The sequence below is a fragment of the Myotis davidii genome, unplaced genomic scaffold (assembly GCF_000327345.1).
Source record: "Myotis davidii unplaced genomic scaffold, ASM32734v1 scaffold1035, whole genome shotgun sequence".
Taxonomy (NCBI): Eukaryota; Metazoa; Chordata; class Mammalia; order Chiroptera; family Vespertilionidae; genus Myotis; species Myotis davidii.
Genome location: NW_006286719.1, coordinates 115,285 through 121,908, shown reverse-complemented (window position 1 = coordinate 121,908; position 6,624 = coordinate 115,285). Strand labels below are relative to the sequence as shown.

At 44.7% G+C, this 6,624-nt stretch overlaps 1 pseudogene; it reads right to left on the bottom strand.

The window, feature by feature from the left end:
- Positions 1-734: 734 nt before the first annotated feature.
- The window catches only part of LOC107182266, a 15,040-nt pseudogene continuing 9,150 nt past the window's right edge, over positions 735-6,624 (bottom strand).

Below are 6,624 nucleotides of genomic sequence, written 5' to 3'. Positions count from 1 at the left end.
CAAATTTACCCACTCAATTTTTAAGTTAACAGTACAGTGTTATTAAATATAGTCATATTGTACTGTCTTGCATGACTGACACTTTATTACCATTGTACAACAAGTCTCCATTTCTCCCTCCCTGGAGCCCTTGGAAACCACCATTCTACTTTCTGTTTCCATGAATTTCACTATTTCAGATACCTCATATAAGTGGGATCATGCAGTATTTGTCTTTTTGTGATTAACTTATTTCACTTAGCATAATGTCTTCAAGTTTCATCCACGTTGTAGCATATGATGAATTTTTTTAAAAGCTGAATAACATTCTACTATACATATACACCACATTTTCTTTATCTGTGTATCCATTTAGATGGCTTCCACATCTTGGCTATTATGAATAATGCTACAATGAACATGGGTGTGCAAAAATATCTCTTTGAGGTCTTGTTTTCAAATTTTTGGATATATATACCCTGAAGAAGAATTGCTGGATCATCTGCTAGTTCTATTTTATTTATTATTTTTTAGGAACCTCCATACTATTTTCTATAATGGCTGCACTATTTTTTTTTTACTTTATTTTTTGGAGGGGTACCAAATTACCTTATTTGAAGGGAAGGTACAAATGAAAGAATGTAAATGGTTGATTTGGTACAACGCATAGAAAATGTAAAGGTAACTCCAACATGCAGATACTGCTTTGGTGACCACGTCAGTCACCCCGTGGCTGTGGGAAATCAGCCTACAGCTTAACTCTCATCACTGTCTCCCAGGGTGTGCTTGTCAAAGAGATACTCAGCTGTGCCAAATTGGGGCGGGGGAGAAGGCATCTTGCACAACTTGGTTTTCACCTCCTCATTAACTCTCATTGAAGTCATACAAATAGGGGTTGTTTATGACGGCCAGTTTGTGCAATTCCAATAATAACTAATTCACACTTTTTTCCAAGTGTAATGCACATTCCATTGCATTTAATCCATTCTCCTAGTCTGCATGATATCCTGAAGGAAGATTCCACCAACTCTTTGGATCTGTGGCTTCATCAGTTTTTCAGCACGTTCCCCCTTCTCATGAGATTGGTAAAGAAAATATTCGACCAAGTTCTTTAAGAATGGACATCATCCAGAACCACAGGAAGGCTGGCTGAGTAGAAATTCTACAACTAGAAGGAAAGAGAAAAGCATACCGAGACTCAGAGAAGGCGCAGTGCGGAAGTAAAATACTAAGGTGTGGAGGTGCATGTGGAGCAGGTTGGCGGCTGAGGGCGTGGTTGTCGTTTTCAATTGGGAGGGAGTCTCAGGCTCTGAGCTCCAGTTCCGGGGCGAGTCTCTAGGGACCCAGACTCATACGGTAGAAGCGGGACTGTCTGGCAGCAGTCGGAACTCAAAGGCAGCTTTCTCTCCATGGGGCTTGCTGTGATTACCGGGACACTGAGATGCAAAGCCTCTGAGGGCTGGACTGAGAGCAGCCATAACTGCTAGCCTCACCCTGTTGATCCCGTGGGACCCGCCCCGCCCAAGCCCTACAGGGAGGCTTTTGCTGGATAGCCTCAGGCAAAGGCTAGATTAGCACCTCCCTAGAGATCCAGGAGCCAGGAAGCCCAGAGGTCAGAGTGGGACCATCCAGTTTTCAGCTCCGGGGAACATAAAGGACACACTCAGGGGGAAGACTCAGTGAGCATCAAAGCCCCATTGAAGCAAGTCTTGCCCCAGAGGGGTGTCGCCAGCACAGAAGTTCTCCCACTGCAGACACAGCTGATTCTCACAGCCAATTGGCGTGGAGGCCAATTCCTCCCAGTGATAACTACAACAATCAAGGCTTAACTACAACAACACTGTGCACAAAGACCACAAGGGGGTGCACCAAGAGTGTCCTCCTAAGGTAATTGGGGAGGTTGAACCACTGGGCTCTAGTGGCCACTTAGCACAGAAAACCTCTGTATCAACACAAGGAAGCATAAAAAATGTGGAGACAAAGAAAAAGGACACAAATGACAGAAATGGAGGAGAGCAAACTACTGGATATAGAGTTCAAAACCACACTTTTAAGGTCTTTCAATAATTTTCTAGAAACTGCTGATAAACTTAATGAGATCGACAAGAAATCTAATGAGACCCTTGATGTTGTGATAAAGAACCAACTAGAAATTAAGCATACACTGACTGAAATAAAGAATATTATACAAACTCCCAACAGCAGACTAGAGGATTGCAAGAATAAAGTCAACAATTTGAAATACGAAGAAGCAAAAAACACCCAACTAGAAAAGCAAAATGAAAAAAGAATCCAAAAATACAAAGGTACTGTAAGGAGCCTCTGGGACAGCTTCAAGCGCACCAACATCCAAATTATAGGGGTACCAGAAGATGAGAGAGCACAAGGTATTGAAAACCTATTTGAAGAAATAATGACAGAAAATTTCCCCTACCTGGTGAAAGAAATAGACTTACAAGTCCAGGAAGCACAGAGAACCCCAAACAAAAGGAATCCAAAGAGGACCACACCAAGACACATCATCATTAAAAATGCCAAGAGCAAAAGACAAAGAGAGAATCTTAAAAGCAGCAAGAGAAAGAAACTCAGTTACCTACATGGGAGTACCCATATGAATGTCAGCTGATTTTTCAACAGAAACTTTGCAGGCCAGAAGGTAGTGGTAAGAAATATTCAAAGTGATGAATGCCAAGAACCTACAACCAAGATTACTTTATCCAGCAAAGCTATCATTCAGAATTGAAGGCCAGATAAAGAGCTTCACCGATAAGGAAAAGCTAAAGGAGTTCATCACCACCAAACCAGTATTGTATGAAATGCTGAAAGGTATCCTTTAAGAAGAAGAAGAAGAAGAAGAAAAAGGTAGAGATACAAATTTTGAACAACAAATACACATCTATCAACAAGTGAATCTGAAAATCAAGTGAATAATCTGATGAACAGAATGAAGTGGTGATTATAATAGAATCAGGGACATAGAAAGGGAGTGGACTGACTATTCTTGGTGGAGAAAGGGGTGAGGGGGATGCAGGAAGAGACTGGACAAAAATCGTGCACCTATGGATGAGGACAGTGGGTGGGGAGTGAGGGAGGAGGGTGGGGTGTGAACTGGGTAGAGGGGAGTTATGGGGGGAAAAAAGAGGAACAAATGTAATAATCTGAACAATAAAGGTTTAATAAAAAAATTTTTTTAAAAAGCCACATCTTCTCGGTCAAAGTAGTAAGACATGGGCAGGTAGATGTAGGGAGCATAGAGTTCCGGGTTGATCTGGTGGTTGCTGGAGGCCTCTTGATCCTGGTGGTAGTTCTGGCACACCTGCGAGGGGGACGCCTGGCTGAGGAGAAGCAGCAGCAGAGGTGTCAGCTGAGAGCACTGGGACAGTGGGCTGGGGCTCTTGCAACGTCAGAGGGCACTGTGAGGGGGCTGGATATGAGTGGCTGGCTGGGACAGAAGAAGAATACCAAGCACTGCTGAAGCAGGAAACTCCAGCAACTCTCGGTGAAGACTATACGGCTGTACAGTTTTACAGTTTCACCAACAGTATGTACATAAGGTTTCCAATTATTCTACATCCTTGCCAATAATTATTATATTACTAGAGGTCCAATGCACGAAATTTGTGCAAGAGTAGGCCTTCCTTCCCCCAGCTGCCAGCACCGGCTTCCCTCTGGCACCGGGGACCCAGGCTTCCCTTGTAGCACCAGCTTCATCTGGAAGGTCATCTGGAATGATGTCCAGAAGGACATCCGGTCTAATTAGCATATTACGCTTTTATTACTATAGATGGTTTTGATAGCAGCCATCTAAATGGGTGTGAGTTGATATCAGTTTGTGGTTTTGACTTAAAATTCCCTGATAATTAGTGATGTTGAGCATCTTTTCATATACTTGTTATTGATGTCTGTTTGTTTGTTTGTTTTACGAATTTCAACCTTGTTGCAATCAAGAGCATTATTGAGACAGATTTTCTTTTTAAAAAAATCCACACAGCCCTAACTGGTTTGGCTCAGTGGATGGAGCATCGGCCTGCGGACTGAGGGGTCCCAGGTTCGGTTCTGGTTGGGGGCATATACCTTGGTTGCGGGCACATCCCCAGTAGGAGGTGTGCAGGAGGCAGCTGGTCGATGTTTCTCTCTCATCGATGTTTCTAACTCTCTATCTCTCTCCCTTCCACTCTGTAAAAAATCAATAAAATATATTTTTTAGAAAATTAAATTAAATTAAAAAATCCACACAAAAAACTAAAGGAATTCACAAAAATTGAAAGTGCTGGTTTTTAACTGGATTTAAAATTGTGTAGAACTAGACTATTCTTAACTACAACTTTGGGAATTTTGCTATGTCTACATTAGTTAAAGCCACATCTTCGTGGTCAAAGTAGTAAGACATGGGTAGGTAGATGTAGGAAGCATAGAGTTCCAGGTTGATCTGGTGGTTGCAGAATAATAAACCACTATATAACTTAGTGGTTTATATTTAGGTTACAATTCTTCAGTTAGGCAACAGGAGCTGGGCTCAGCCAGTTGGCTCTTCTGGTATCAGCTGGGCCCATTCATGCATCTGCAGTCATTTGCGAGGTCAGCTGGAGCCTGGCCAGTCTAGTATGGCCTCACTTAGATGGCTTGTTCCTCTGTTCCACATGGTCTCTCAACCCAAGCTAGTTGAGAACTGGACAGGCTTCCAAAAGGAAAGAACAGAAGTTCCTTGAATACTCAGGCTTGGTGCACCACTACTTCCATTGCATTCTACTTACTGAAGAAAATCACAAAGCCACTTTAGATTCAAAGGAAGAGGGGCGAAAAGTTAATAATGGAGGAGCTGCAAAGTCCTATTGCAAAAACCATGGATACAGGGAAGAATGATGGATTATGCTCATTTCTGTAATCTACTACATCTATCACCCTTTCCCCCGCTCCGTGCATTCCACACTGTCTGGTTCCTAACGGTCAAAAGAGTGTTTCATTTTAGTCTCCATGAAAAAAAATTGCTACCCACTGACACCCATTGTACAAATCTTAATGTTCATTGAGGTCCAGACAATAATAATATGTCAGAATTATTGCCTGGCCTACAAAACTATAAAACACCATTGACTGAATGCTGAATCCGAATATCAGAAACATTAAAAGGGAAAAGAGGATGAGAGAGCAAGGGAGCGATAGAGGAGTGTGTGGACGTGTGTGGTGTATGTGTGTATGAGCTAGGGACAGTTAGATTCTGCAGATCTTCTAAGGGGCTGCCAAACTGGGCAGTCTTAGATGGCAGAGCCCAGCTCCCAGCGCGGACACTCCTGGGCGGCCAGAGCAGGCACAGAGACCACGCCATCTTGAGAAACAGAGCTGCTTGAGACTAGCATCATGACCTCAGCACCACCCAGTCTGGTCTCAGAAGCAAACCAGGACCCTGCAGCCACTGGGGACAGAGACCTGGGACCACAGCTACAGGCTCAACACTCCTGGGCGCCCAGCGTGGGCACAGAGGCCACGCCATCTTGAGAAACAGAGCTGCTTGAGACTAGGATCCTGGCCTCAGCACCACCCAGTCTGGTCTCAGAAGCAAACCAGGACCCTGCAGCCACTGGGGACAGAGACCTGGGACCACAGCTACAGGCTCACAGACACCAAGAATCCCGACATCCCAGCGCAGATCTCTGTGAGTAACAGAGCCCATCCCCCTCCCCACAGGCTCCTGGGCAGTGCCATAGTAACTGATAGACCCATCCATCGCTCAGGCCTCAATGCTGCTACAGGAATCTTAGCCTGGGAACAAGCGAACACTGGGAACTTGTTACCTGCAGCATGGGATACAGGAATCTTAGCCTGGGAACGCATGAACACTGGGAACTTGTTCCCTGCAGCACGGGCTACAGGAATCTTAGCGTGGGAACGTGCAAACACTGGGACCTTGTTCCCGGCAGCACAGGCTCCGGACCCCGATTATCCAGGCAGGAGGCAGCACTAAGCACCAGTGACTTGACTGTGTTTCTTACTACCTGCGCCTGGAATCCCTGATTCCCACTGCATTCACACTAAGAGCCAGTGACTCCAATTCTTGGTGCATGTGCACACAGGGACCCTGATTCTCAATATGAGGCCACGTGAAGCAACAGAGACTCTGATACTGGATTCTTGGGGAACTCTGACTCCTGGCGCACACTAGGGGGCTCTGATTTTCAACACACTCCAGGGGGTTCTCTGTTTCAGCACGGTGCAGGCGGGGTCCCTGATTCTAAGTGCGCACATGAGGCCACACTGAGCACTGGTAATGCTGACTCTGAGCGATCCTGGCTCCCACCAACCCATGACAAACACACATCTTAGTGTCAGAGCTCTTCAGTGACAGTAGGGTGGTGCGAAGCTCCCAATGCACACAGCTCAGGCCCACGCAACTCGATGTTTGAACCTTCTGGAGATAGTCAGAATGGAGAGATGACACAATCTCCAGAGGAAAGAAAATGAGGAGTTTCCAGGAAAGAAAATTAGTGAAATTGAAGCATGCAACATGACAGAAAAAGAATTCAGAGTAATGGCTGTACAATTCATTCACCGGATGGATGAGAAAATCAATAACCTATGCAAGAATCAGGAAGAAATGAAAAGTGATATAGCTGCAATCAAAAACAAACACCATGGAAGGTTTCAACA